This window comes from Arvicola amphibius, chromosome 14, assembly GCF_903992535.2.
Source record: "Arvicola amphibius chromosome 14, mArvAmp1.2, whole genome shotgun sequence".
In the NCBI taxonomy this organism is placed as follows: Eukaryota; Metazoa; Chordata; class Mammalia; order Rodentia; family Cricetidae; genus Arvicola; species Arvicola amphibius.
In genome coordinates this window covers 51,651,814-51,662,796 of record NC_052060.1, presented here as the reverse complement: position 1 = coordinate 51,662,796, position 10,983 = coordinate 51,651,814, and the positions used below count along the sequence as shown (strand labels likewise).

Below are 10,983 nucleotides of genomic sequence, written 5' to 3'. Positions count from 1 at the left end.
TATGTGTGTGCTTTCTGGCTCATTGGGTATCAGATACAGCCATTGCAAAGATCAGGGCCTGAGAGGCTGAATAAAAACTTCAGAGAGCAAATGGACCCTGAAATGATATGCATATTTTCATGTCATTTATTTTCCTCTCTGTGGAGAAACAAAAAACTTCCATACAGTGATTAATCAATAAATAAGTTTTGTAAGAACCAAGAACCACTTTGGACCTAGGATTTGCATCAACTCACTCAGCCCACATTGAGCCTCAATCCTACAAAATGATAATCTCTATCCTTGGAAGATTGTAGCAAACATTAAATGAAGGGCAAATAAGGCTTTAACACAGAGTCTGATCAGGCAGCCTCACTTGCTCTCCACCCCATTCATCGGGGAGGCTCTCTAACACCGCAAGATCTCTAGGGACTGTGTGAGCCCCCAGAATGGAGCTCTGCTACACAAGGGAAGGCAGCCCTCAACTGCGCCCCTTTCCCGAATGGCCCAATACTGACGTTGCTTACGCTTACCTGGGATTTCCCCCTCAGACTAGTAATAATACTATGAAAACCCACTCAAATAAAATACCCACCCCTCACCAAGAGAGCAGAGTCCTTCCACATGAAACAGAAAGCCCATCTGATCTTAATGTTTCCTAACAACTTGCACTCAACAACGAAAGGGGAAGACTTTTGCCTACGTTTATAGATCTGATAAACCAGACCCACTGCTTTCCAAGTCTAGAATCACACGCTGGATATAGATTACCACATTCTCAGCAAACCCAAGATTCCTGAAATGTAGATTTGGGCTATAAAAACCAGTCATGAGGAGCATCTTAAACTTCTGATTAATGAAAAGTAACGAGACCACTGCCGAGTGAAGAAAATAATGCATAAATCATATTCCTATGTAACAAGCGCAGTCTGTTCCTCCCAAAGAAAGCCATAATGGCTCGCCTGAAGTGTGGTTTGCTCCAGTGTCACAAGACACCTCAAAGCATGCGTGGGTAAAGACATAAAAGAGAGTAAAAAAGCATGGAGAAACAAATTTTAAAACAGTGGCATGATTTAGATGCATTTGCTTGTTTTTGCCATCTGGGGAGAGAGCCCACATGTTGTTCATGTGAGACAAGCTCTCTAATTGCTCAGTCGTATACCCAGCCCTTCAGAGTCTAGTCTTTTGAAGAAGGAGGCAAGATATTCCTGAGTGGAAATCCTAAGAACTGATGGGTTATTTTTTTTTCTCCCCATTATGTCTGTGGGTCTTTGGACTGGTTGGGTTTTGGCAACTTGACACAATCCAGATACCCCTTGGAAGAGAGAATCTTGGTGGAGAAAACACCTCTACAAGATTGGCCTGTGGGCGCATCCTTAGGGCCTTTTCTTGATTAATACTAAGGTAGAAGGCTCAGCGCACTTGGGAAGGGGTAGCCATCCCTGGGTAGATTGTGCTGGGTATAAGACAGCACGCTGATGTCCCCATCACTCAGCTGTCATGTGACAGCATGTGTCAGGGAGAACTGGGCCTGCGGTCAGAAGAGCTGGAGTGTTGCCCCTCTTCCCTGAGTTGCGACCTCGCCTGGGCAGCACAATAGAGTCATTCCCTTTGGCAGAGGTGTGGGTGAACCAGCCCTTGATTGCAAGCATGGGAGAGCTGTCCCCATTACCCGTCCGTCATGTGGAGGCATAGGGGGGACACCCTACCCATCAATGCCTTGGCAGGTGGGAGAGCTGGCCCTGCCCCTCACCAACTGCAGCACTAGGGAGAGTGGCCCCTATGCCACACCTGGGCAGCACAGTAGAGTTGCCCTGAAGGTGGAGGTGTTGGAGATCCACCCTGAGGACAGGAAAGCAGGACAACTGTCCCTCCCCCTGCTCATTACTGCAAGGGGTGAACTTGCCAGGGCAAGCAGGAGGGCTGGCATGCTGACCAACCCTGAAACTACCCAGACCCAGAACCAGGATTATGTGTTGGCCCATGCCAACATCCACCCCATCTGCGATCTGCTGGAGCACCTGAAGGGACAAGTCTGCAGACCCAAAGCTGCAGATCTCCACAAAACAGGGCAGCAGCAGGATAACCAGGAGGAGTCCCAGTGAGGGCCCAGCATGGATAGTGTAGCAGAAACCAGAGGCCTCAGACCAGACCAATGACTCTTGGCAATAGACACTAGTAGAGATGTACAAACAAAAGGGTTCACTGCGTGACTCACTGTGTCACACTACAGCTTTACGACGAGGTTGATTTTTTTCCCTTCTCTCTCTTTTAAATTTTATTTTATTTTGAGTTTAGGGGAGGTTGTAAGGACAGAGAGTGGATACAAAGGGATGGGGAAATGAATGGGATGGAGATGCATGGTGTGAAAACAACACAAAGAATAAATAAAAGGAAGGAGAAGAAGGAAGAAAGAAAAAGGAAAGAAAAAGAGGAAGGAAGGAAGGAAGGAAGGAAGGAAGGAAGGAAGGAAGGAAGGAGGGAGGGAGGGAGGGAGGGAGGGAGAGAGAGAGAGAGAGAGAGAGAGAGAGAGAGAGAGAAAGAAAGAAGAAAGAAAGAACAAAAGAGAGAGAGAAAGGGAGGGAGGGAGGGAGGGAGGGAGGAAGGGAGGAAGGGAGGGAGGAAGGAAGGAAGGAAGGAAGGAAGGAAGGAAGGAAGGAAGGAAGGAAGGGAGGAAGGAAGGAAGGAAGCTGAGCAAACCCTAAGGGACAATCACTAAGCAGCATTTCTCCACAGCTGATGCTTTAGTTCTGGCCTTGACAGGTCCCATGCCCCAGCCCCAACTTCCCACAGTGATGGGCCGTGACCTGAGAGCTATAAGCTGAACTGAAAGCTTTCCTCCCTGAGTTACTGTGGTCATGGTGTTTGTCACTGCAATAGAAACCCTGGCTAAGAGAGGCATAAACCATTTCTGTTCATTAGCACACATGAATAGCTACAGTGATGAGTTTGTGGCTAGTAAAGTGTTTTGTGAAGTCTCACCAAACCCTTTTCCATTGTGATACAGAGAAAATGAAACTTTAAACACACCAGCCATGCGCCACGTAACAGTAACCTACAGGACAACAAGAAAACAGCCAACCACCATTAATTTATTCAAAACGCTGCTCAAGTTGTTCCAGGAGCCCAGCTTTCATTCCCGCTGACTGCTAAACTTACAAACCACAGGGAGCCACACTGGCTGACCAGGTATTGATAGCCACTCTTTTTCTGGTGTCAAGGCCTGCTGGGGGGCCCAGGAGACGTCCACCTCAGGTGCAGGGTGCTGGCCTAGACTGACTCACAAACTTCCTAGTCACAGCAGCCAGAGGCTGAACTGGGTTGAGCGGCAGAAATGTTGCTATACAGACGGAAGGTGTAATTGGAGAAAGCACCACCAACTGCCACAGGCTGCTTCCTCAGCAGCGGGGCATCTCACCAGACCCCTCATTTCTCTCCTCCCTCCCTCTCTGGTTCTACAATACAAGTCTATGACTTCAGACCACTCACTGGGTCCACACAGAGCCTTGGTTTTTGCTCCTGCAAAACGAGAACAGTTCTATTCTTTCCGCCGTCCCTCCTTCCTCTTTCTTCTTCCATGCCATGGGACTACCTCTGTGGTACCAGTTCCTCATGAGAAAGCAAAGTCTGGCCTGCTGCCATCCTGATAACCACACCCTGAGATATTAGGATTTCTGCAGCCTGCTGGAGTCTAACTAGCTCGGAACCCCTGCTGTTGCCTCCACTTCTACTTCTCGCCACAGCCTTTAGAAAGTAAGGGCCCAAGTTAAGAGCAGGCACGAAGCCACTCCAGGAGTGGTCCCTAAGATTCTGGCAGCAGTCCAGTTGACCTCCAGGGAACACAGGCCTCCCAGAAAGCACCAACGCTATGGGCTAAGGTGGCATCCTGCACTGAATTCTCGCTGCTTGCTTCCTAGGAAACATGGCTGGTATTGACAGGCAGGACTCTGCTGTCACCTCAAAACATCGGCGAGGTGACACAGAGAGGGTGGGTGTTCCCACCCCAGCCATAAGCCCCACTGACCTGTGGTGCGTGTTGGAGCCCCGTTTGTGCCAAACTGGTGCATCTCGCACTCGGATCCCCTCTGTGTGCCCTCCATGGCTGGCGCAGGTGTCCTAGGCCCCTACCCTCCCGCTTTGTGTCACCTCCGACATCAGGCTCCCTCCCCGGGCGCCGCGCCACAGGCGAGGTTCTTAAGACACCTGATGCTCTGGGGCGGCGCTGGCCTAGGCTCACCTGCGACCCAAGGCGTGCCGAGGGGACTCCGGCCAGGACAGCGTGGGCTCGAGGAGAGGAGTCAGGTCCTGGTAGCCGCCAAAAGATCTGACCGATCAGCGCAGAGTCACCCTCGGTTTGGAGCCCGGAGCCCGACAGGCTGCAGCCATCCTCCCTCCTCGGGGCCCCAGCCTTGTGATCCTCCTCCCCAAGGATCGGGTTCCCTGCCACGCCCTTTTGTGGGGCGGCCTTTCTCTGAGGCAGGTGGGGAGGGGAGGCAGTCTGAAGGATTGTGTTTGTGATGCTGTCCTCTCTCGCACACCTCCAGAGGCTTATTCCCTGCGCTCCCACCATTCCCTTTCCCTGTAAGCTGGAAATTGACTGGTGAGGTGGATCACTAGGGAGCCATTCCAACTAGGGGACCGTTCCAACAGGTTGGGCATGGAGCTGTCAAGGTGGTATGGGATACACACTGAGGCTCAGCTACCGTGACGTTCACCTGGCTCCCGGGCCTGCTAGGCTCACCTTTGCAGACAATGTGAACTCGGAAAATGTAAGGCATCCATCCGGAGCCTTGGATCATCAGTCAAAAGATGGGAAATGAAGGGCTATCGACGCTCCCCAAACTAGAGCGCAGGTGCAGAAAGAGCCCTGGGGAGCCCTGGGGTGCAATGTGGATACAAATATGTCAGGCACCTTTACAAGGCTGGAGGGTGCTTTAGTTAGGAAAAAAACATCTGACTTGCACTCTTAAGGAACTGAATCTACCCCCCAAATCCGTATGGCACCCACAATCTCAGTCCTGGGAGAGGTCAGAGACAGGAGGATCCCTGAGTTCATTGGCCAGCCTGTCTAGTCTAATTGGTGAGCTCTGGGCCAATGAGAGACCTTGTCTCACTGGATTCTTGAGTATGCCACACCATGGCAGTCCTCTGGTTCCCAGAGGCATGCGTGTGCACCAGTATAACACATAGGTGCCTCTTTACACAAACCGGCACACACTCGTGCATGCATTTTCTCCTTTAATTTTTATGGACGTTGGTGACTTGCCTGCATGCATGTCTGTGTGAGGGTGTCAGCTCTTGGAATTGCGGACAGGTGTGAGATGCCAGGTGGGTGCTGGGAATTGAACACAGGTCCTCTGGAAGAGCTGTCAGTGCACTCAACTGCTGAGCCATCTCTCCAGCCACCACTCATGAATCTTTTAAAAGTGCCGGACTGGAGGAATGACTCCGTCATTAGGAGCATTTGCAGAGGCCCCAAGTCTGGTTCCCGGCAATGCGGCTCACAACCATTTGGTTTTTTATTGTTGTTGTTTTTGAGACAGGGTTTCTCTGTAGCTTTGGAGCCTGTCCTGGAGCTAGCCCCTTTCCTTTTTTGTAACTCCAAGTCCAGGATACCAGGTGCCTTCTTCTGGCCTCTGAGGACACCAGGTAGACACTTGGGGTGCACACACATGCATGCAATCAAAACATTTATCCACGTAAAATAAAAATAAATCCTTAAAGCAAGTGCTTGGTAGCAGCCTTTAAACTGTAACCTTTTCTTCACGGATTCCTTTGAAACATTCAACAATGGTTCTACCACTTACAAGACTAGCAGGAACTTTTTGGCTAACTTTAATTACAATCACTTGAGATTCGTATTAATTTATTGTTTTATTTTTATTATCTTGGGGGCATGAATACCTACTTACCTGGCAGGGAAGTTACCATGATCACGAAGGTGGTTTTCCCAGGGTGTGGCTTCTCCATTGCACTCTGGATGCGCTGAGCCTTGCAGTTTCCCCAAATGCGAAAAACTAACTGCATAATTTGTGGTAGCTGGGAATTGTGTGCATGCTCTCCCTTGGAAAAGAAATAATAAATGCTTTTTGAAGTTGTAAAATAAGTAAATCGTCCTAACAGGGTATCCCACAAACTATATTCAAAACAGACGGATCATTTTGGAAACTTTTTTTTCAAATGCTAGATCAGTTTGCACAGACAATTTATAAATGAAACTATCCTTTCTTGTGTCTTTTTGAGTAGGGAAGTGTTTCTAGTTTTGTTTTGCAATGGAGTGTAAAAGGTGTATGCTGTTCATTAACCCGAATCCCAAGTGGGATAGACGAGTTAGATGCTGAGGGGATATAATTGGCACACTCTATTCTCAGGTGCAATTTGGAAGTGTAATTTAATCTCTAGTGCCCACTGTCTCTGCGCGGTTTAGCGCTGTCTTCTTCCATGCTGTAGCTGAAGTTATCTGCAGGAAGAATTTGAAATGCGTAATCATTCAGACACGATCTGAATTTTGGATGGGCTTGCAGAAATGAGAGATGACCCTCCCTCAGCCCGACTGCAGTTGAGCACTGTCTAGTAGCTAATGAAAAAAGTTTGGCTTTGGGGATCAGTTCAGTGAGGCCCCCACACACACACATAAAAACAAATCTTTAAAAATAGTCAGGATATGCTAGCATGAAGCCAAAAGAAAGACAGTTTTGACAGCAGAGTCAAATAGGGCAGAAGTAGGAAAGCGAAGCAGTTAAGATTCAGTCAGTCAGTGTTCCTTTAAGCTTTATCATGTCGCATGTGTTCCTATGTTCCTGAACCCATTGGTGCATCATTCTAAATAAAATAAGCATGAGTACATTTATACACTCAGAGCATGTATTAATCCAATCTTAATTCCAAAAAGTAAGCTTTGGAAGTAATATGAATCTCTAAACTGCCATCCTCACTTAAGATTCTGTGTTAGTTGGTGTTGCTAGGAAGGCAAGCATTTTGTTTGACTATTGCCCAATCAACTCCACTGCATTTTCCAGGCACGCATTGCATAAGAGTAACTTGGTCAGCATCACATGACATAGACAGTGGTCCCATGAGATGGAAAGAAAACTGGAGCATTCCCATAACCTGGAGATACAGCCGTCATAGCATTTTAGCATGGTGCATCTTGTGGGATAGTGTGGGTATAAACAAGTTGGCTCTGCTACCAGTCATACAAAGCATCATCCTACTGATGCGTATTGTACAGAATGCCTGCAGAGGCTTGGATGAGAATGTCCTCCAGAGGCTCTTGTATTTGAACACTTGGTCCCCATTCGGTGGCATTGTTTTGAGACTTAAGAGTTATGGCCTTGCTGGAGGAAATATGCCACTGAGGGGAGGTTTTAGGAGTTAAAACCTTGAGCAACTTCCAGTTCGCTCCTTCTGCTTGCCGCTTACAATTCATAAGTAAGCTCTCAGCTTCCTTCCCAGCCACCAATCTGCTGCCTCCGTCTCGCTGCTGTGGACTCCAATCCTCTGGAGCTGAGAGTCAAAATAAATTATTCTTTAGCTCTTGTAGACCAGGCTGGCCTCGAACTCACAGAGACCCACCTGCCTCTGCCTCCCGAGTGCTGGGATTAAAGGTGTATGCCACCACTGCCCGGCTTCAAAATAAATTATTCTATAAGTCGCTTTGGTCATGGTGTTTTATCACAGCAATAGAAAAGCAATTAATAGAACATCCAAGAGTGATAAATGACTAAATTGCTGTCATTTACTGTATTTCTGTTGGGGTTTTTTTGGAGTGTATTATATTTACAAAGAAAAGTTAATTGTAACACAGACTCAGGTGGACTCCTTTTGGTGGGATTTCCAAAGAGGGCATCAGCATCAGAGGAGATGCAGCTCCGTGCATATTATCGCCCTTGAGAACCGTCTAGCAGGACTCTAGTAGGGTGGGGTTTGCAAGTGAAGGAGAAAATGATAATCTTGACCTTGTGTAATCCTGGGTCCATGTGTGTTTTGCCTTCATTCTTAACAGAATGTAAACAACAACAACAAATACGAAATAATCATGTAAAGGTGCAGGGGAAATGTTCTGCACAGAAGCTTGTCATTATTTTACTACTACTGAGGTTTAGCGTTGTTTCCTTCTTTTAATTACTGTATTATAAATGGCTCAAAATAGTAATATTACATGTGATTGAAAAACAGTCTTTTGTATAATTTTTCATTTTATTTTCTGAAAATATTATATATGGGTACAATACATTTAGATCATATCCATCCCTCTATTTCCTCCCCGCAACTTCATGTTCACTTCTCTGCCATCTGTATAACTCACGGAGTCTAATTAGTGCTGATTATAACATGCATGGACGTGGGACCATGCACTGGAGCATACACAGACAACCAGGGGCATAGACACAAAGAAACGTACTCTCCCTCCACAGCCAGTGGGTGTCCGGGATCTAGAACAGCCTATGGTTTAGGATAAGTAAGATGGGAAGACATGCCCTAACTGTAGGCAGCATCATTCCATGGACCTGGGTCCTAAACTGAATCAAATGGAGAGTGGGAACTGAGGAACCAGGATTCATCTCTCTCTGCTTTCTTCCTGACTGGGGAGCAACAGAGCAGCTGCCTCGGCCCCTTCCCTGCCTTGACCTAGATTAAACCCTTTGCTCTCAAGCTGCTTTGTGAGAGTATTTGTATCACAGAGAAAGGGAAATTAACTGATTCGGGGTCAGGTGGTTCCTATTACAGAGGTCCATGCTCATGGTTACATTTTAAATAATTTAAAAATAAAAATTTCCAAAAGAGACAGCTCTGGGGACAGCACACCAAACTGTTCAAAAGTGGGAGGAGAACACTGGCTAACCTGAGGGAGGGGAGAATTATCATTTGATTGGCTAGCCTGAGGGAGGGGAGAATCATCATTTGATTGGCTAGCCTGAGGGGAGAATTATCATTTGATTGGCTAGCCTGAGGAAGGGGAGAATTATCATTTGATTGGCTAGCCTGAGGGAGGGGAGAATTATCATTTGATTGGCTAGCCTGAGGAAGGGGAGAATTATCATTTGATTGGCTAGCCTGAGGGAGGGGAGAATCATCATTTGATTGGCTAGCCTGAGGGAGGGGAGAATTATCATTTGATTGGCTAGCCTGAGGGAGGGGAGAATCATCATTTGATTGGCTAGCCTGAGGAAGGGGAGAATCATCATTTGATTGGCTAGCCTGAGGGAGGGGAGAATCATCATTTGACTGAATGGCCTGACTTGTGCCTTCACGTGACAACACTATTGAACACAGATTTTATTTAAATCCAAAGCTGTCTACTTGGCTGAGATAACAATTCATTCATTCTCTTCTCTGACTCTCTCTCCTTCTTCTCCCCTTTCTCCCTCTAATAGAAAGTTCTTTGTGGGAATCAGGACTGTCTGTGGAGCCTTCCTGACTTTGCCCCACCTTCTTCTGCCTAGCTCTAATGGAAGCACTGTCACCCCCCCCCCCCCCTGACATTTGAGAATTTTAGTTTGTGAATGACAATTGTCTAAACAAAAACAAATTTAGGCTTAGATACAATTTTCTTGCTTTAAATGCAGTATTATCACTTTAAAAACATTCAAAGTGCCCTAAGGATTAAAAAAATAATAATAACAACAACCGTATCTGGTATTTGTTCACCAAAACTCAATGCCTGTTCACACCAAAGGTCCGCCATAGCAAGCAGGCCATGGCTCCCCCCACACACAACTGTTTCTGAGTAGAGAGCAAGAAGACTCATCCAGCAACGGTGCACTCCACTTCAGTAAGAGGCTCTTAGCTTCCTCCCGAGCTGCTGCCCCAGCCTCTCTAGAGATACCTGCTCTATACAGCACAGATCATGCGCAGGGACAGACGGGGCCTGAGTCATTCCAGTCCCATCTGACTAAACTACCCTGCAGAAGTGACAATGGGAATTATCCCCTTCCTTTATTTGCTTTCGTATATTTCTCACCCAAGTCTTGTTAGACTTGCCTTTTTTATCATTGCCACGTAGGGACGAGGAGATAGCTCTGTCAATAAAGAGTTTACTGTACAAACATGAGGGCCTGAGGTCAACCCCCAGGACCCACCTAAAAAGGCCAGGCATAGGGTGTGTGCAGATAATCCTGGTGCTGGGGAGGCAAGGAAGGATGGAGTCGTAGGGCTTTATGGACAGCCAGTCTAGCCTACTTGATGAGCTTTGGGCCAGTGTGAGAGCCTGTCTCAAACAACTAGATGGATGGCTAGTGAGGAACAAGATCCAAGGTTGTCCTCTGCCTCTACACACACGCGCGCGCGCACACACACACACATACACACACACACATACACCACACACATACACACACTTGCACACAGACACAGACACAGACACATACACCACACACAGACACATACACACACTTGCACACAGACACAGACACATACACCACACACAGACACATACACACACTTGCACACAGACACAGACATATACACTACACACAGACACATACACATACATACACACATACACCACACATATACACACACTCACACACAAACCACACATACACACATACACACCTACACCACACACTCACACACACACATACACCACACACACACATACACACACACCTGTACACACAGGAACTTGCACACATGGATGTTTATACATACACACACCACATTAGAATTGGTACTTTCCATCAATGGATATTGTTTGCTGCACAAAATCTGACAAGTTAGAGATAAGGTTGATTTTTAAGCCTTGCCCTCAGGACAGGTGTCTGCATCTAATTTTCTCATTTCTGAAGCCGAAAGTTCATTGAGGATGTTCTCCTGTTCCCTCTGCCATAGACTAAGTAAGACAGCTCCCCAAGAACCTAGAAGTGATCCCGCAAGGTCAGAGTTCAAACAAGGAGACCCCTTTCCTTCTCACCTATCCTCTCTCCCAAGGACACTGAAGCAAGTGACAGTACAAGGATTGCTATTCACAGTCTCCATTCTGAGCTCTTCAAAAGACAAAAT

The 10,983-nt window shown here is 47.1% G+C and overlaps 1 non-coding gene across 1 annotated transcript; it reads left to right on the top strand.

Moving 5' to 3' along the window:
- The first annotated feature begins 5,883 nt into the window (after positions 1-5,883).
- Positions 5,884-6,045, top strand: LOC119801533. The gene has a single exon (XR_005283223.1). It is a non-coding gene; the product is annotated as a U1 spliceosomal RNA (small nuclear RNA).
- Positions 6,046-10,983: the final 4,938 nt, after the last annotated feature.